The sequence below is a fragment of the Oncorhynchus kisutch genome, linkage group LG12 (assembly GCF_002021735.2).
Source record: "Oncorhynchus kisutch isolate 150728-3 linkage group LG12, Okis_V2, whole genome shotgun sequence".
Lineage (NCBI taxonomy): Eukaryota > Metazoa > Chordata > Actinopteri > Salmoniformes > Salmonidae > Oncorhynchus > Oncorhynchus kisutch.
The window spans coordinates 36,262,564-36,283,171 of record NC_034185.2 but is presented as its reverse complement, the minus strand read 5'-3'; the positions used below and the strand labels follow the sequence as shown (position 1 = coordinate 36,283,171).

General features: G+C 45.2%; 1 long non-coding RNA gene across 1 annotated transcript; it reads left to right on the top strand.

Annotated features, from left to right (window-relative positions):
* The first annotated feature begins 495 nt into the window (after nucleotides 1–495).
* LOC109900307 (uncharacterized) lies at nucleotides 496–1,393 on the top strand. The gene is made up of 3 exons (XR_004211814.1): nucleotides 496–583; nucleotides 681–772; nucleotides 870–1,393. It is a non-coding gene; the product is annotated as an uncharacterized LOC109900307 (long non-coding RNA).
* The last annotated feature ends 19,215 nt before the right edge of the window (nucleotides 1,394–20,608 follow it).

Below are 20,608 nucleotides of genomic sequence, written 5' to 3'. Positions count from 1 at the left end.
AATTCGGAGGGCAGAAAACCGTTTACTTTCAGTTATTTGAACATGAAATCCTCTCCCAAATGTCATTATTTTTTAAACAAGGACTTGAAAATGAGATTGTGAACTCTGAAAAAAAAAAACGTTTCCGGTCCGAGAATGAGAATGGTAAACGACTGTAATTAATACATTCATTCAATACATTGGAATACAAAAGAAGCCATCCATCCCCCATTATGGGCTATTAGCAGGACAATAGACTCTTGCCAAGAAGGAGGGTAGGGGGAGAATTGTTACGGATGAATGTTTTCAGTTGACGCCAAAGAAGTTTAATTGGGTTTAAATCAGGAGACATACATGAAGAGATGAGGGGAAAAAAGGGTATATACTGTAGGCCTACCGTAGGTGTTGTAGGTATTTACTTATTTAACCTTTATTTTACTACATAAAGGTCTACTTCCTCTGATTATGTCTTGACCCTGTTTATGCCCTCATTTGCAATGCAAACCCGGGCATCAGGGCGACTACCCGTTCCAGGGTTATTAGGACTGTAATCACCAGAGGACTTGAAAATGAGCCGGAGTTGAGAGGATCACCAAAACTAAAGGTATTTTGGTTTCAGTGCATTTTCTTTAAAAAAAAATTGATATACTGTGCAATAAAATCGATAATTGGGTACTGAAAACGTGAATGTGTTTTCACAGAGCATACAACCATGCCGACAACCATCTGTGAAGTGGACAAAGGGCTGGACATTGGGCCGCACTGAAAAAAACGCATGGTTCCCAAGAAAGTGGTTTGTTTTGCTAGATTCTTAAAATGTGTTTCTGTACGCAGCATTTGTGTGTTGGAGTCACGTTTAATTCTTAATTGTTCTATCATTTCTATCGTAGGCCACTGTAATCGATGAGGGCTCAGGGCGATACCATTCTGCTCACCTGATGAAAGTGCACATAGATCAGATTCAAACTTTGAAGACCGAGATGGAGTCAATGAAGGCAGACCAGCAGAAAGAGAAACATTCTCTGAGGGCAGAGATACGGGCGACAGCTGATGCATTGGTCCAGAGCCAGGCGGTATTGACGGAGAGTCAGGCACACCTGTGAGCTCTGGAACTCCACCTCCGACAGGCAGAGTCAACATATGTGGCGGGTTCGTCAGGTCGTCGGTTCACCCTGCCATTTCCATTCCTCTTTTGACAACAGAATTTGACAAACTTCTCACCAGGCACAGCAAGGGCCGTCCGGACCGTTATGCTGTTCTGCTATTCTAAGGATGTGCAACCGAAGAGAGATACCACGAGTGGACACAGAATACCAACTGGGATGGATCCAGCGGCAAATGTGGCTTACCAGTGATCCTCCGGGTGTTCATCAATATATAATTATTTTATATATATATATATATATATATATATATATATATATATATATATATATATATATATTTATCCCCCCCCCAGAACATTAACCATATGTGCTCTCTTGTTTATTACTGTTCTGTAGATTCGACCCAATGATTCGTCTGACAAACAATGATCTTTGTGTGCTGCAGGCCCAGGCATGTAGCTTAGGACCTGAAGCAAGGATATGCATATTCTTGATACCATTTGAAAGGAAACACTTTGAAGTTTGTGGAAATGTGAAATGAATGTCGGAGAATATAACACATTAGATCTGGTAAAAGATAAAAAAATGTACCACCATCTTTGAAATGCAAGAGAAAGGCCATGTATTATTCCAGACAAGGCACAATTTAGATTTTAGCCACTAGATGGAAGCAGTGTGTTTGCAAAGTTTTAGGCTGATCCAATGAACCATTGCAATTCTGTTCAAAATGTTGTGTCAAGACTGTCCAAATGTGCCTAATTGGTTTATTAATACACTTTCAAGTTCATAACTGTGCACTCTCCTCAAACAATAGCATGGTATTATTTCACTGTAATAGCTACTGTGAATTGGACAGTGCATTTAGATTAACAAGAATTTAAGCTTCCTGCCAATATCAGATATGTCTATGTCATGGGAAATGTTCTTGTTACGTACAACCTCATGCTAACCACATTAGCCTACATTAGCTCAACCGTCCAGCGGGGGACCCACCAATCCAGTAGAGGATATATATATATATATATATATATATATATATATATATATACAGTGGGGAGAACAAGTATTTGATACACTGCCGATTTTGCAGGTTTTCCTACTTACAAAGCATGTAGAGGTCTGTAATTTTTTATCATAGGTACACTTCAACTGTGAGAGACAGAATCTAAAACAAAAATCCAGAAAATCACATTGTATGATTTTAAGTAATTCATTTAATTTGCATTTCAGAAATAGTAAAAATAAAGAAAAACCCTTGAATGTGTAGGTGTGTCCAAACTTTTGACTGGTACTACATATATACACACACACACACACGTTGAGAGGCACAGTGCAGCGCAATTGGATTGTGGAGGATTAACTGCCTTGCTCAAGCGCACAGTGGCAGGAGATGGTACATAGAATCTGAGACCAGCAGCCTTCCAGCTCCCAGTTCAGATCCATTCCCATTTTTGTGTCGCCCGGTACAGGACTTGAACCAGCAACCTTCCGCCCCTATCTGTGTTTATATTGTGCACGAGTTTCTAGTGAATAGACCATATGCTTCAGGAGAAAATAGCTTAATAAAAAAACATTGATTTTATAAATTTTAAAATAAGGCAGATTTTTTGTGTGGAAAAAGTCAAGGGGTCTAAATACTTTTCGAAGGCACTGTATCCGTCCATTACAGTAGAGCTGAGTCTGCACCTTCCTGGAAGAGAGAAACCAGCAAACGTAGTGGAATAAAGAACAGGATGGGGATCAGAAAGCGTTAAACCCAGCATATAGATCTGCTGGGGGACAAAAAAAGTGTTTCAAGGACAAAGACCTTCGAGGACCAAGGACCAAAAACTAAGAAGCACTTCAAGGACCAAGACCCTCAAGGACCAAGGACCAAGGACCAAGGACCAAAGACTAAGAAGTGCTTCAAGGACCAAGACCCTCCTCAAGAGGTGTGAAATCTGGAGATCCTGGCAACCAACCCTCCTGGCGTTCCACCTGCCACTTGGGTGTCACATACCTCCAGAACACAATCACAGAGAGGAGAACCGAACAGTGTTTGCAATGACACCAGCTTGCAGAACGTGCACCCCTCTCTGGTGGAGAATTCTCCTGCCCCTCAAGTGGCAAACCATGTGTGTCTCACATTGGCCTGTACAGTCACATGCAATGACATAAACAGAACCCCCACAATAACCTCATTTGGGAGCAATGACATCATCGACTTCGTGGGACGGGCATAAGCATATTTTTGGAAATCCCAACATGCCTTTTGAATTTAGGTTAAGCCAATGGAAGGCTATAACAGTGTATGCTGAGAAAATGTTGCAAAGGCTTATAAGTTGAGAGAATTATTAAAGATGCTTCTACTTAGGGATAGGGAGTAGTCCTCATATACCGTACTTGGTATGCTGAAATAAAGATTCTTCTACTAGCTTTTTATTGGGGGCAACCTGGGATACAAAGAACAACAAAGTGGGCACCCAACCACATTTTGTTAGCACTAGAAAGTCTGAGCGAGTCATTTTGACTCAAAATGCATTTCAAATTGAAATACCTCTGTCATTTTGAAAGTCAGGACCCCATCCATCCTTGACTTTTCTTAATTTCTTAATTTCTTTCTTAAGTCTATTGAACACACGTATTCTGTTAGAATGTCAAATATCACAGACAGAATTTGTGTTCTAAGCAGTTTTAAGGAGAACGTCATTCTTTTCCTGGAGGTGAAAAAAAGTCTACAGGGTCACGTGAAGGTAATGCATTTAGATTTCTATATAGTATTAGAAAGAGCAGATTGAGGTTTCCAAAACACTTACCTTTGCCAAATAACTCAAAGTGTAAGAGATGAGCTCTCTTTCAAAATATCACGTTTCCAAGAATAACTACTGTTCCATGCACTCCACACATTAACACGTAGCAACAGATAGGCTACAATGAAATAAAGTCATGAAAAAGCTATTGTGTTATTTGAAATAATAACCTTTTTTGTATTCTAATGATACCCAAGACCTTCTTAAATGTAACCAAATGAGTATTTGTCCAATAGCATATATTAAATATATTTATTAGACTGTTAGAATGTTGGAGTCGAAATTACTCTTCATGGGCTTTTCCAGGCATTTCTACAACTGAGGGATGGAGCTGAAGAAATGTTACCACTCAAATTCATAGACAGACCATTGGATGCAAGGACTGACATCCACGAGATCTAAAATATTTTTTTAGTTTTAAGCAAGCTTGGAAGCAATACAATTACATTGTTTACAGAAAAGTATGCAAAACAAACTTATAGTTTGGCTTGTGATGGAGTAAGACAGTTGAACTAACTAAGCTCATAAGGCATTTTTGAGTTGTATTCTTCAAGAATCAATGGCTATATAGTATGACTTAAAATGTTTTTTAAAAATGATGGATGTATCAATCCCAGATTGCCACTTTAAAGCAGAGAAAATAATGTTTAAAAAAAACATCAAAGACCATTTATTTTTTCTTTGTATGGTAATTAATTGTGCTCAGGAGTACTGGGTCCTCAGATGCCCTTGTCCTTGAACATTCTTTTAAGCGAGTTTGTAAGTTCTCATATGACCAACTTGAGTATCTTCCCTTCTGTTCATGTTGTGAAGATACACTTTTTAAGAGAGAGACATGATTGCTCCACTAATTGTAGCTGCAACCCAGGCTTGGTAAAGGCACAGGTGCTCTCGCTGTCACGCCCTGACCTTAGAGCTTTTTACGTCTCTATTTTGGTTTGGTCAGGGTGTGATTTGGGTGGGCATTCTATGTTCCTTTTTCTATGTTTTTGTATTTCTTTGTTTTTGGCAGGGTATGGTTCTCAATCATGGACAGCTGTCTATCGTTGTCTCTGATTGGGAACCACACTTAGGTAGCTTTTCCCTCCGGGTTTTTGTGGGTAGTTATTTTCTGTTTTGTGTTTCTGCACCTGACAGGACTGTTCTGGTTTTCATTCATTCTCTTTGTTATTTTTGTTATTGAGTGTTCAGTTGAAAATAAAAGTACAAACACCTACTACGCTGCACTTTGGTCAACACCTTCTTCAACAGACGATCGTTACACTCTCTCTCTCTCTATCCCTTACATGCGCGCATTTGTGTGTCCGCATGTGTTTGTGTTGGTGTGTGTGTTTACCCTGTTTGAATAGTTGCCATGCTTCAACAACTTTAGAGCGAGAGCACATCATTTGTGTTTTTGTACAAATGTTGAGCAACCACTATTAAGCGGCAAAACATACCCCCTGTTTGACACAACCTCTTCTGGCACCATTATGTCAATGCTGTGAGCAAAACACTTCTTTCTCAATCTGTTTGACAACCTGGGATGATATCAGACCATGTTCTAATCACAATGGCCTGTCATTGTTGGGTGTACCACTAGTTTATCATGTTATCGTGGTGTGATAGCTTTGTTTACTGTTTTCAGGGACACACACACAAACACACACAGTAGATTAACATCCATATTAGAACTGAGCTGGCACTGTGTCATATGTGGACTCTGCTCAAAGAGAACTGTGCTCGATCCCTTTGACAGTTGCCAGACAAACATCCATTCTGTCAGATTTTATAGAAGTCGTAATGGATGACGGTTTCCAGGGTTCAAGAGGAGAGTTGCTTTACATCGAAGCTGGGGTTTCTTGCTGTGAGGCCGTTCCAGTCAGACAGATGTTTTCCATCCAAACCAAATTGAAACTGTGTTGAAATGGTAATGGGCCTACAATCATACAGTTTCTCGACTGTCCAGCTTGCTAATAACCGTTAGAACGATAGTTTGGGTCGGACTGTGACAATGGGGATGAAAGTAAAAATGTTCTTAGAAAGTTGTGCTGTTGAACTAGATTGTACACTGTGTGTACAAAACATTAGGAACACCAGCTCTTTCCATGACATAGACTGACCAGGTGAATCCAGGTGAAACCTATGATCCCTTATTGCTGGGAGAGAACAGAGGAGAGGAAAATAACAGAGGGGAGAGGAGAAGAGGAAAGTGAATGCCCAGAGGAGAGAAACGGGCTCACTGTCTCATAACCCACTGCAGCCTCCTCCTGGACTCTTTCGCAACACCTCCCTCCCTCCACCATCCCTTCATCCCTCGCTCCAGCCATCACCAGTGCTGTTGCAGTTAGTTATTTTCCAGTGAGTTGGCAGAGCTCTGGCTTAACATCCTCTCGCTCAAGGATAATTTCATATTATCAAAGAGTTGACACTGGCATTCAAAACAGCTCACTGGCATTTTGCCGCAGCTCAAAATACCTCAATCAACCAGACAGGCTGTGTGATTATCACTAAACTACTTTATTAGGCTCTTAAAAAGGTGGCTGTTTTTGTTTCAGATTGTTGTACGTGCCAGGGTATTTATTTGAGGGTTATTGCTCTGAAGCCAGAAGTACAGGGACTTGCTGTACAGTAACATAAGACAGTTGTTGTCTGGGTCTGGCTAAGAAAGACATATTTGATTGATGTTTCTCTGAAGAGTCACTGAATGTGGGCCAGACATCTTGAAGACCATAAAGTCTATAGGATGGGATTTATGTGCTGGACAGTGCTTCATAACCTCTCTCTCTCTCTCTCTCTCTCTCTCTCTCTCTCTCTTTCTCTCTTTCTCTCTTTCTCTCTCTCTTTCTCTCTCAACCCTTTAACAGATCATTTACAATTTCAAAGAATTACAATACAATTTCATTTCAATTGAGTAACAGACACAGCAAATGCTGGAATCCTCGTATTTATGACATACTAAAAGGAAGTTATTAGCTAATCATTTTCTTTAATATAGACCCTCCACCTAAAATAGTTGCCAATGAAGAGAATGCTCAAGGTCATTGTATATCTTTAAGGGCAAGGATTTCATGTCCAACCTACATGGGCAAACATTTATCAATATCCGTTCTCAGTTCACCCCCTGACATGAGCCTACTTCAACAGGTGTGGGCTATAAGTCATATATTTGATATAATAAGTAACCAATTGATAACGTCTGTCCTCAAGACTGACAGTTGAGACTGAAAGGTATTGTTATGTTGCATACTTAAATATATATATTGTTTTATATTCAGTACCAGTCACATCTACCCATTCAAGGGTTTTTCTTTATTTTGTACTATTTCCGACATAGTGCAATAATAGTGAAGACATCAAAACTAGGAAATAATACATATGGAATCAGGTAGTAACCAAAAAATTGTTAAACAAATCTAAATGTAATTTATATTTGTGATTCTTCAAAGTAGTCACATGTTTGCACTCTTGGCATTCTCTCAAGCAGCTTCACCTGGAATGCTTTTCCAACAGTCTTGAAGGTGTTCTCACACATGCTGAGTACCTGTTGGCTGCTTTTCCTTCACTCTGCGGTCCAACTCATCCAAAACCTGTCACACTCCCCTTCGCTTTGGCTCCCCCTCCTGTCCATCTCAGGCGTTCGGCGTCGCCGGCCTTCTAGCTGCTGCGGAACCTACTGCTGGCAAACGCCCATCACTCATCAACCCCGGACGTGTCTCGTCATCATAACACACACCTGGTTCCAATCCCGACTCAATCACTGTATATATACTCCCTCTGTCTGTCATTGCTAATGTTACTTGTTTTCCTGAGAGGAATCTCTTCTACTATTTCCCGAGTACTCCATATTTGGCACTTTGGGTTCGCCCTGTGCCTTTTTGTCTATGAAGACATATTTTGAGCACAACAGCGTTTGGGTTTCGTCCCGCTTTGATCTATGGTGCTTTAATAAACTCAGTAGTTCTAAACCTGCGACTGCCTCCTGCCTACTCTTCTCTACACCAGTGAAAGAATGACCGACCCAAGAAAACAGGAAGCAGCAGGACATCCGACCTCTCTGCTGTAGGAGTGAAGCTCCACCACCACGACTCATGCCTGGAGCTCCTAGGGACTACCATGAATGAAGTCCTCCGGGCCGTATGCCAACTGCAGGCTACACCACCACCTTCCCAGCTCCCCGTGGTCGTTCCAGCCATCCTACCACCATCTGCATCACTCGGTCCGATCAGCAACGTCCACCTGCCCCTCCCAGAGCGGTTTGAAGGGGGTTTCATTGTAGGGGGTTTCTCCTGCAGTGTTACCTCCACCTGGCCCGTCATATCAGGACCGCCTCCGAGAGGGACAAGGTGGCCTTAGTGATCTCAGTGCTGACAGGCCGGCCTCTGGAGTGGGGGCACGCCATCTGGGAGAGGGATGTACCAGAAGTGTTGTCCTATCAGTGCTTCAGCCAACTCTTCCGTGCCATCTTCGACCACCCTACAGAGGGCCAAGAGGGAGGTGAGCGTCTCTTCCATCTACGCCAGGAGTCCAGGACAGCGTCAGAGTAGGCTCTGAATTTCTGGACGGTGGCTGCGTCCACTGGCTGGAACGACCAGACCCTGTTGACGCTTTTCCGCAGCGGGCTACAGGCGGACATCCAGACCAAACTGGCCTGTCGCAATGAGGACCTCACGCTGGACCAGCTCATCGCAATGGCCATCCGCCTGGATACTCTCCTATGTGCCCATTGTCGCCCATCCCGGGGGTTCGGGTCTCCCCCAGGAACCTCCAGCGAGACTGAGCCTATGGAGGTGGGCACCACACACCTTACCCCTGAGGGACATCAACAGGGTCTCTGCTCCTACTGCGGGGAGTAGGACCACCCCTGGAACACCTTTCAAGAAGGAGAACCGGGCGAGGAAGCAACAGGCCGAGGAGCGCTCCTGCACCTTCCCAAGTAGGAATGGACGTGCCTTGCTCCTCTCTGTCCACCCAGCCCGTCCTCCTCCCTGTCACTTTCCCTGACTATCCTGGCCCCTCACTGAGTCCTGCCCTAGTGGACTCAGGTGCTGCAGGCAATTTCCTAGACCGGTCAGTGGCCTTATAATTACGTATTCCTCTAGTCCCTTTATAACCTCCTATCCCAGTCCTTGCCCTAGACAACCGTCCCCTAGGAACAGGACTGGTGTGCCAGACCACGATTCCTATTTCCCTCACAGTTACTCCCAACTACCATGAACGCATCACTTTCCTCATCTTAGACTCTCCTGCACACCCTGTAGTTTTAGGTTTTCCCTGGCTACAGTTGCATAACCCTAGTATATCATGGACAGAGAGGAGGTTGTTGGGTTGGTTGCAGGAGTGTCAGTAAGAAAGATCTCTCTATGTCAATCTTTGCCACCTCCGTGGAAAATCTGGATCAGGCCACTCACGTCCCTAGGCTTACCGCGACCGGAGGCTTACTGGGACCTACAGAAGGCCTTTTTGAAGACTCGTGCCACGTGCCTGCCCCCCCATCACCCATGGGACTGAACTATCAACCTACTGTCTGGTTCTACACTCTAGCGGTGGCCCATCTACCCTCTCTCGAATGCAGAGACTGAAGCCATGGAGGCCTATGTCCAGAAGGTGCTGGCCCAAGGATTCATCCGTCCGTCCACCTCTCCGGCCGCCTACAGCTTCTTTTTCGTCCACCTCTCCGCCCCTGTAGGCTACTGTTAAATTCAGTTATCCCCTCCCTCTCATACCCACAGTGATCAAACAGAGGCACGATGCTAAGTACTTTACTAAATTGTATTTACGCAGTGCCTACAACCTGGTGCGCTTCAGAGAGGGGGATGAATGGAAGATGGCCTTCAGCACTAGCACCAGGCATTATGAATAAAGGGTAATGCCCTACGGCCTGACAAATGCACCCTCTGTGTTTCAATCATTCATTAACGAGGTGTTTAGAGACATGTTTGGTCGCTGTGTAGTGGTGTACATAGACGACATCTTGGTGTACTCCACTACACGCGAGCAATATGTCTCTCATGTCAGGTCAATTTTGGAGAAGCAAAACGGACACTGAAAACATGGTGGCAATGGCTGGAGGGTGCTAAACAACAAATTCCTTGTCTGGACAGACCACAGAAACTTGAAGTACACTGCATTGTGGCTCCTGACGTGTGGAAAGTGCAAGTGGACATCTGTCGAGCCCTTCGACAGAAGCCCTCACCTGCCCACTGTCCCGAGGGGCATATCTACGTGCATTCTGATGTGTGGGACCGGCACCTCGCCTGGGCACACACAGCACCTGTGTCCGGGCACATGGATATAGCCCTTACTATCAACTGTAATTCCGCCAAGAACTGGTGGCCCACCTTGACCCGGGAAGTCCGGATTTACGTCTCTTCCTGCTCCACCTGCCCACAGAGCAAGACACCTGGACACCTCCCCTATGGCAAACTCCACCCGTTGCCGGATTCACAATGACACTGGTCCCATCTCTCCGTGTACTTTGTCCCAGGCCTTCCCCCTCGGAAGGGCACTCAAACCAGATGGGATGGCGTATTGCTGCAGAATGATGTGGTAACCATGCTGGTTAATAGTGCTTGAATTTTGAAAAAATCACAGACTGTGTCACCAGCAAAGCACCCCCACACCATCACACCTCCTCCATATTTCACGGTGGTAACCACGCATGCGTAAATCATCCGTTCATCTGCTTTGCATCTCACAAATCTAAAATTTTATTTCCACTGGTCTAATGTCCATTGCTCGTGTTTCTTGGCCTAAGCAAGTATCTTCTTCTTATTGGTGTCCTTTAAATCAAATTTTATTTGTCACATGCGCCGAATACAACACCTTACAGTGAAATGCTTACTTACAAGCCCCTAACCAATTATGCAGTTTTAAGAAAATACCTTAAAAAAAAGTAAGAGATAAGAATGACAAATAGTTAAAGAGCAGCAGTAAAATAACAATAGCTGGGTATATACAGGGGGTACCGGTACAAAGTCAATGTGCGGGGGCACCGGTGTCGAGGTAATTGAGGTATATGTACATGTTGGTAGAGTTATTAAATTAGATAATAACAGAGAGTAGCAACAGCGTAGAGGGAGGGGTCAATACAAATAGTCTGGGTAGCCATGTTCAGGAGTCTTATAGTTTGTGGGTAGAAGCTGTTTAGAAGCCTCTTGGACCTAGACTTGGCGCGCCGATACCGCTTGCTGTGCTTTAGCAGAGAGTCTATGACTACGGTGGCTGTAGTCTTTGACCCTTTTTAGGGCCTTCCTCTGACACCGCCTGATATAGAGGTCCTAGATGGCAGGTAGTAGAGCCTTGCGGTTGGCAGTGATGCAACCAGTGCTCTCGATGGTGCAGCCATAAAACCTTTTGAGATCTCAAAATAGTACATGGGACGAGACCTGTAAAACAAGTGCACAATCACATGGAAGCCGGCCTCGGGGACAGTCAGGGCGCCGACGGTGAAAATCCCTAGTCAGCAAAGCGTCTAGGATGTCCACCGCAGGAACCCAGCACTGCTCCTCCTCGTTCCAACTCGATGAGGTACTGGAGACGCCCTACCACTGGCTTTCCGGGTGGAGAGCCAGACCCGGTCCCCTGGAGAGAAGACAGGTGTCTCACTGCAGTGGCGGTCGGCCTGTTCCTTGTTCTGATGCACGGCCCGCTGGAGACGAGTGTGCGCAACGTTCCAGGTCTCCTCACCGCGACGAAAACACTCGTCTACCACAGGGGCCTCATTCTGGCTCGGATGCCAAGTTGCCTGGGCCGGCTGATACCCCAACACTCACTGGAAATGAGTGAGGTTAGTGGAGGAGTGGTGGAGGGAATTCTGCGCGTACTCAGCCCAAGGTAGAAAATCAGACTACTCCCCCGGCCGGTCTTGACAGTAACACCTCAGGAACCTGCCCACTTCCTGATTGACCCTCTCCACCTGCCCATTAGCTTGAGGACAGTATCCGGAGGTGAGGCTGACTGTTACCCCCAGGCGTTCCATGAATGCTTTCCATACACATGAGGGCCACGATCTAACACAATGTCCTCTGGGATCTCGTAGTGCTGGAAGACATGCATAAAAAGATGCAGTTTGTATGGCTGACGGGAGCCCAGGCAGAGGAAGGAGGTGACAAGCTTTGGAAAACCGGTCCACAACGACGAGAGCTGTGGTGTTCCCCTGAGAGGGGGGAAGGTCAGTGACAAAGTCCACCGAAGTGAGACCCGGGTCATTGTGGAACTGGCAGGGGAAGGATCTTTCCATAGGGGAGGTGTCTGGGTGTCTTTGACTGAGCACAGACGGAGCAGGAAGAGATGTTAACCCGGACATCACTAGCCAAGATGGGTCACCAGTACTTCTCCATCAGGCAGGCGAGTGTAACCTGGCAAGAATAGAGCTCACCTGGCCTGCCTCGGGTTTAGCCTCATCGCTGCCCTGATGTACGCCAGGTTACGGTGGTCCGTCCACACCAGTAAAGGGTGGTTGGACCAGCCAGTGCCTTCAGAGCCTCTTTGACCCCCAATAGTTCCAGTCCCCTACGTCGTAGTTCCTCTGGGCGGGGCTCAGGTGCTTGGAGTAAAAGGTGCAGTGGTGAAGTGTGCTTTCAGTGTCTCGAATGCCCTCTCCGGCTCCTCCATCCAACTAAGCTGCTGGGGACCTCCTCTCAGCAGGGAGGTAAGAGGCACGACCACCATGCTGAAGCCCCGGATTAACCTCCGGAAATAGTTAGCGAACCCTAGGAATCACTGGACTATTTTCACGGAGTTGGGGATGGGCCATGACCTGACTGCGTTGACACGTTGCTCCTCCATCTCCACTCCCTCCGTGCATATGAGGTAGAACAAAAAGGACACAGGCCGCTGGAAAAACAAACACTTCTCTTGTTTAACATATAGATCATGCTCCAACAGTCATCCCAGCACAGACCTGACTAATGAGACATGCTGGGTGCGGTCAGCAGAATAGACCAAAATGTCATCAATATAAACCACCATGCCCCATCCCAGCATGCCCCGAAACACTTTGTTAATAAAGGCCTGGAAGGCTAAAGGAGCATTAGACAGGCCAAACGGCATTACGAGACACTCATAATGGCCCGTGGTCAGTGAAAAGGCCATTTCCATTCGTTGCATTCATGAATGTGCACCAGATTGTAAGCACTTCAAGTCCAGTTTCGTGAAGTTCTGCGCCCCGTGCATTTATTCGATGATGGTTGGGATGAGGAGTAAATGATAGCTGATCTTAACGGTTGCTTTATTCAGAGTTCGATAATCAATGCAGGGACGCAGTCCTCCATCTTTCTTTTTCACAAAAAAATAAGCTTGAGGAGGCTGGTGACGTAGAGGGGCGGATAAAACCCTGCTGGAGGCTCTCCTGTACCTAGATCTCAATGGCCTCGGTCGCCGCATAGGAGACGGGATAGACGTGTCCTCTCGGGAGGGCAGTGTCAGAGGGTGACTGTAGGGGAACCAAAGAAATGCGTAATGCAGTGGCAAGGCACTGTCTAAAAGATTCCCGGCATCTCCGGAATCTATCAGAGCTAACGTGAGTGAGGGGCTAGGATATTCAGGGAATTTCATGGGAAAACACACTGGTTGAGTTGACAGAAAAGGAGGGGAGATCTTGCATCCTACCTGGGTTGGAGCAGGAGAATTCATTACATTTTCTCCTGCCACGCCCTCTACTTCTCATCCTGTGTCGCCCTAACCTACCGCCACTCTCCCAGTGCTCTCTCCCTCTTCCTCTGTGTGTGTGTGTGTGTGATTGTGTGGGCGGAGACAGGTGTGCTGGAGGCAAAGCAGATCCCCATGAGCTGCAGCCCTGCCACTTCCATGCTACCAGGTCGTAACCTCTGCTCAGTCAGCCTGCGTTTTTTAGCCGTTTGTTCCTGCTTTGAGCCTGTTTTTGTGCTATGCCTGTTTTCCCTTGCATGATGCTGTTTTCCTCTCCGTTACAGTTCTGACTTTCCACTCTAACTTTGGCCACTGTCTCCAGTTCCAAGTCTTATCAGTCCTGCTACTCTGTCCTGGACCCCCTGCTCCACTGTGTCCTTGGATTCCTTTCCGGACCTGCTTACCAAGTCCCAACCCCCCTCGCTCCATGCTCAGCCTCCACAACTGGCTTCCTGCAACCCGCCCAAGCTTCCCCTGGCCTGCACCCCATCTTCCACCTGTGTTTCAATAAATATCTTGGTTACCTCATCCCAGTCTCCTTGTCTGAGTCTGCTCTTGGGTTCACCTGTTCCGATCCACGTGACAGTACGATCTGTCCAAGGTATGAACCCAGCAAACTCAGATCCTCTCCACCAAACCCTCAACAGCCAAGGCCCCCCAAGGCTGTTTTTTCTTTTGTAGTCCGTGATTGACTGTAGGCCCTGCCACATACCTCTCATGTCTGAGCCGTTGAATTGTGACTCTACTTTGTCTATACTGATGCTTAGCTTGTTTGATTGCCTTGCGGAGGGAATAGCTACACTGTTTGTATTCGGTCATGTTTCCGGTCACCTTGCCCTGATTAAAAGCAGTGGTTCGCGCTTTCAGTATGCTGCCATCAATCCATGATTTCTGGTTTTAATAGACGCTGTGGGTACAACATCACCGATGCACTTGCTAATAAACTCGCTCACCGAATCAGCGTATTCATCAATGTTGTTGTTCGACACCATATGGAACATATCCCAGTCCTCGTGTTCGAAGCAATCTTGAAGCATGGAATCCAATTGGTCGGACCAGCGTTGAACAGACCTGAGCACGGGTGCTTCCTGTTTTAGTTTCTGTTTATAGGCTGGGAGCAACAAAATGTTGTGGTCAGCTTTTCTGAAAGGAAGGCGGGGGAGGGCCTTATATGCGTCGCGGAAGTTAGAATAACAATGATCTAGGGTTTTGCCAGCCCGGGTTGCTCAATCGATATGCTGATAAAATTTAGGGAGCCTTGTTTTCAGATTAGCCTTGTTAAAATCCCCAGCTACAATAAATGCAGCCTCAGGATATGTGCTTTCCAATTTACTTAGAGTCAAATGAAGTTCGTTCAGGGCCGTCGATGTGTCTGCTTGTGGGGGAATACACACGACTGTGATTATGATCGGAGAGAATTCTCTTGGTAGATAATGCGGTTGGCATTTCATTGTGAGGAATTCTAAGTCAGGTGAACAAAAGGACTTGAGTTCCTGTATGTTGTTATGATCACACCATGTCTTGTTAATCATAAGGCATACACCCCTGCCCTTCTTCTTACCAGAGAGATGCTTGTTTCTGTCGGCGCGATGCGTGAAGAAACCAGGTGGCTGTACCTACTCCGATAGCGTATCTCGAGTGAGCCATGTTTCTGTGAAACAAAGAACGTTAGTCTCTGATGTCTCTTTGGAAGGCAACCCTTGCTCAGATTTCATCTATCTTGTAGTCAAGAGACTGGACATTCGCGAGTAGTATGCTCGGAAGCGGTGCGCGATGTGCCCGTCTACGGAGCCTGACCAGAAGACCTCTCTGTCTGCCCCTTCTGCGGCGCCGTTGTTTTGGGTCGCCGGCTGCAATCCGATCCATTGTTCTGGGTGGTGGGCCAAACAGAGGATCCGCTTCGGGAAAGTCGTATTCCTGGTCATAATGTTGGTGAGTTGACATTGCTCTTATATCCAATAGTTCCTCCCAACTGCATGTAACAAAACCTAATATTTCCTGGGGTAACAATGTAAGAAATAACACAAAAAAAATACATAGTTTCCTAGGAACGTGAAGCGAGGCGGCCATCTCTGTCGGCGCCGGATGATTAACTGCCTCCCTTCCTAAGTCTCTTCCAGAACCTGAACCCATGCAGCTCAGCCGGGCCCCTCTCTCACCTGAGGAGTGGCAGTGGCGAATCGGCACTAGGAGCTGCCTATACTGTGGCCAGGTTGATCACTTCGTCTCCACTTGTTCCCTGTGGCCAGCTAAGGGAGGTGGATCAGCAGTTGTGGGGGATATACTGTTGAGCCAAATCGCTGGCCCATCTCCCCCAGACCCTTGCTAGACGACACCCTTGTGTGGCAAAGCCAGGCTTTTCCACTGCCTGCCCTCATCGACTCGGGCACCGACGAGAGTTTCCTGGACAAAGATGTTTTTATTCAGTTGGGCCTGGAAACTGTTCCACTCGATTCACCCCTCGATGCCAATGCTCTCATTGGACAGCTCCTTGCCCGTGTCTGTGAGAGAACTGTTCCTGTCATCCAGTGTCTCTCTGGGAATCACCAGGAAAGAATCTGTCTCCACATAATCGACTGCCCTCGCTCTACTCTGGTCCCGGGCCATCATTGGTTAATAATCTCTTTGGGCCCCATCACGACAACATCTGGTGAAATAGCAGAGCGCGAAATTCAAAATACAAAAATCGTAATATTAAACATTCATGAAAATACAAGTGTCTTACATTTTTAAAAGCTTAACTTCTTGTTAATCCAACCGCGTTGTCAGATTTCACCCCAGTCCACCCCAGCCCAGGGCCCGTCCGATCTGTGTTGAGATGACGGTGGCAACCCTGTCTCTCCCAGAGACAGCCTTGGTGTAGCGAGCTAGGTACAGGTCGCATTGCAGAAGGAATCCCGTACATCTCGCTTGCGCGCCGTCAAAGCACCCCCCCCCCCCCAATTTTTAAAAAAATTATCTATTTCTATATTTTTTGGCTTAAAAAGTTGGGGCTCGAAACAGGTGGGGCTCTGCCCTGAATGACACGTCGCCACTGATTTGGGAGTCGTTGTCTTTTTTTCACCCAACTTTTAACCTAAATCCAATGACATGGTTATGTGTTTTGTTGATTCCATTTCAAATTCGTATTAGTTGGTAACTCAATCAAATGTAAATCAAAACTGCAGATGTTGAACTGACATCTATACCAAGTAGAATGAAGGTCTCATATGTAGTGTGGCTTTTCACTTTTTTTACAAGCCAGATAGTGTGTTTCTGTTAAACAGTGACAAGAGTGAAAGGTTTTTTAAGGTTAAGCCTACAGTATATTAACAACTATCACCCATCCCCTGAGAAACATATAACCTGCCATTTTTGTGTAATGCGCATGAGGTAGAGGTGTAGGATCTTAATATGACCAGTTTCGTTGCAGTTGTGAAATATTGTATTCCTACAGCATGAGAATTTGATTATTCAAAAAAAGTGATATTTTCTTACATGAAATTAGTTTTGATAGGTGTGAGATCTCGTGAGAAAAAGAGAACTGCAGGTTTTCAGTGAATTTTTGTAAATCACAAGGCTCATTTGAATTTCCAGCGGAGTAGATTGATCAAATTAAGATGTGTAGGCCTACATGCTACCTTTGTATCCAAAGTAGAAATCACTTTGACTTATTATGAGATATTTGTACAGCTATAGATTTCATAATACCAATCAAACTTGATGGCATGAAAAACGACACGTTTTCCGATGTTAGCGTCATTGTGACGTTGCGGCTAAATTAATTAATGTAACTTTTTAACAAGTAAAATATGGTATAGTATAACTCTAGACAAAAAAAGTGTCATCTGAGGAGTGAAGGTGTTGTTAGGTTAAGCCTAGATTACACGTGCACACCATGCCATACCCTGCCTGAGGTGTGAGGGTTAACCCATAGATAATGCAGTGTCTGTCCTATGTGGGTGAACCCAAACGTATGTCTGTCTGGGAGTGGGGGCAGAGCATAGTGCAGTGAACAGCAGGGATTCAGGAGAATAAGAGGTACACAGGCTTAATGATTAAGGGAATGTACATGGCTTATCTAAGCTTTCTGTGTATGTGTGTGTGTGTGTGTGTGTGAAAAGCTTGTCCCATGCCCCGGCGTGCCCCACCTTCTCAATGTCCCCTAACACTCAGAGTGATAGTGGCCTTTTTGAAGACTACAAACAAATATGACTTTTTAAAGTGTTTCACATATTACTTTCATGATAGAACGTCCTGTAAGTTTGGTTATCAATCGATTAGTCTGTTCCCCCAAAAAATAATAAATAAAGGGGCCTCATGAGTGGGGCAGTGGTCTGAGGCACTGCATTGCATTGCAGTGCTAGTGGTGTCACTACAGACCCGGGTTCGATCCCAGGCTGTGTCACAGTCAGCTGCGACCGGTAGACCCATGGGGTGGTGCAGAATTGGCCCAGAGTCATCCAGGTTAACTGGGTAGAAAAAGGGGTCAAATTGTACACAAAGAAAAGAACAATAAACAAAGCTATCACACCACAATGACATGATGAACTCTGGCCATTGTGATTAGAACATTTTCTGATATCATCACAGATTGAGAAAAAGTGTTTTGGTCAGAGCTTCGACATAATGGTGCCAGAAGAGGCTGTGTCGAACAGTGGGTATGTTTTGCTGCTTACTAATGGTTGCTCAACATTTGTACAAAAACACAAGATGTGCTCTCTCTGAGTCTTTATAAACTCACTAGTCCACTAATCCCCCCCACCCACCCACTCACACAAGCAAACTAGTACACACTGTGACATATACTTTTATGAGAACAATCCTATGCTTAATAATAGATAATAGACCAACACACAAATAGTACGCATACACATCCCCTGAAACGAGAGACACCCTTGCAAACTCTGACACATTTACAGACCTAAAGAGGAAGAACACACACACACACTCACTCACATTACAGAGAGTCCAGTGGGGTAACACGACACACACTATAAAGGCTGACATTTTGGCAGTGCTTCAAGAGGAAACTCCGGTGGCATCTTTGGGCACGATGCCCACTAATCTCACTGTCAAACCACCGCTCGATTTGTTACAAAAACACACCTCAGATGAACCATGCAGAGCTTACGACACACACACACACACACTCACACACACACTCATTAGGAACCCGTGCTACGGTTTCTCATCACACAGAGACTGATAGAAATGTAGAGGTTTGTGCATGAACGCTTATGTAGGCCCACACAATGTGGCTTTGGGTTTGCATTTAGCAGAAAAACTGCTGTCTCCACTTCTTGGAATTAGTTTAGATGTGATTTTCTGCCCGTTAGCCGATGAATTGCTCTTCCCATTTCTTGATTGATGCAGTTGCATAAAAACTGAACCACAGCGTCAAACCAAATCTCAATACAAACATGAGTCTACATGGCTCCAAATGGGATTCATGATAGCCTGTGGTACTCTGTTGTAACTTCTCTTTCCTTTCACTTCCATGTCCCTACGTGTCTTATGGAGGTAGAGTTGACTTGCAGTTAAACGGCAATGAAACATCTTGACCATATTCACATCTGGTATCAAATCAAATCAAATCGTATTGGTCACATGCGCCGAATACAACGATGCTCACTTACAAGCCCGTAACCGACAATGCAGTTTTAAGAAAATACCCCCTCCCCCAAAGTAAGAGATAAGAATATCAAGTGATTAAAGAGCAGCAGTAAAATAACAATAGCGGGGCTATATAGAGGGGGTACCGGTACAGAGTCAATGTGCAGGGGCACCGGTGTCGAAGTAATTGAGGTAATATGTACATGTAGGTAGAGTTATTAAGTTATTAAAGTGACTATGCATAGATAATAACAGAGAGTAGCAGCAGAGCAGAGGGGGGGGGGAGATATGCTGGTACTGGATTTGTTTTCCTCTTTCAAAACAGGTGTAGACAAATCAAAGTGAACTTCTAACTGCGTGGTACAGGTGAGACCCACTGAATGGTACACTGTCCTTTTTTAATAAACCTTTAATTAGCCAAGTCAGTTAAGAACAAATTCTTATTTACAATGACAGCCTAGGAACAGTGGCTTAACTGCCTCGTTCAGGGGCAGAACAACCGACTTTTACCTTGTCAGCCCAACGCTCTAACCACTAGGCTACCTGCCATCCCCAGGTGAGGTCCACATCTGCTCCCTATCTCCAAAGCTATTAAACCTTTTTATGTTGTCCAATCTCATCTCAGATTCACGCACTTCACATGTGAATAATTGCGTTCCCAACACTATTAGATGTTTCAGTAAGGGGACTTATTTTGTATTTGTTTATATTTGTATTTCTTAGTAAGGTTATTTTAGACAGACACCCAGATAGCCACAACCAGATATGCAGCCAGGCAGCTCTAGATGTGCATTTACGTGCCTAACAGTGCTGTTCCGTAGAGTGGTCTGAAAAGTGGGTCAGCGAGGCATCTGTCACACTGCTTTCTTAAATAGATTACACAGGGCCTTAAGGCGTGATACAGTTTTAACTGCCAATTATCACTCAGCAATTACGAGCCCCTTACTTGAGAGGCCGACTACCAGGAACAGCTCTTTAAATGGCCCCTTGTATTCTATTCCCAAACAGCGGGATAATCCCACGCCATTTCTCCGCCTGGCATATTTATAGTAGGAGTGGGTTACTTTCCCAGACCTGATTAAGATTATGTAGTCAGGGAGTTTTATATACAGCTACTGTCTGAGACCTGGTTCTTCTCTCATTGGGTAGCTTAAGCAACTTCCTGATTTATCTCTCAGTTTAAGCAATGATATCACGTGCTGCTATAAGGAGTAATACTAAGTAATACTTAGTAACCTTAAGTAAGAACCAGTAAACTCAAGTAATTAACCTTTTCCTGACCAACTTACCCGTTACTCGTTACAGCTATTAGCAAATAAACACAAGTTACATTAATTCTAATATATTTTCATGAGAAATACGATCAATTCTCTTACGAGACAGGGTAGTAAATGGGGTTATATATAGCCGTATATATGTCAGTAGTGCTGCTACTATTAAACCTGACATGGTTGAAGGCTAGCTCTTTGTTATGGAGGCACTCCACTATATAATATCGACTTTCTTCTT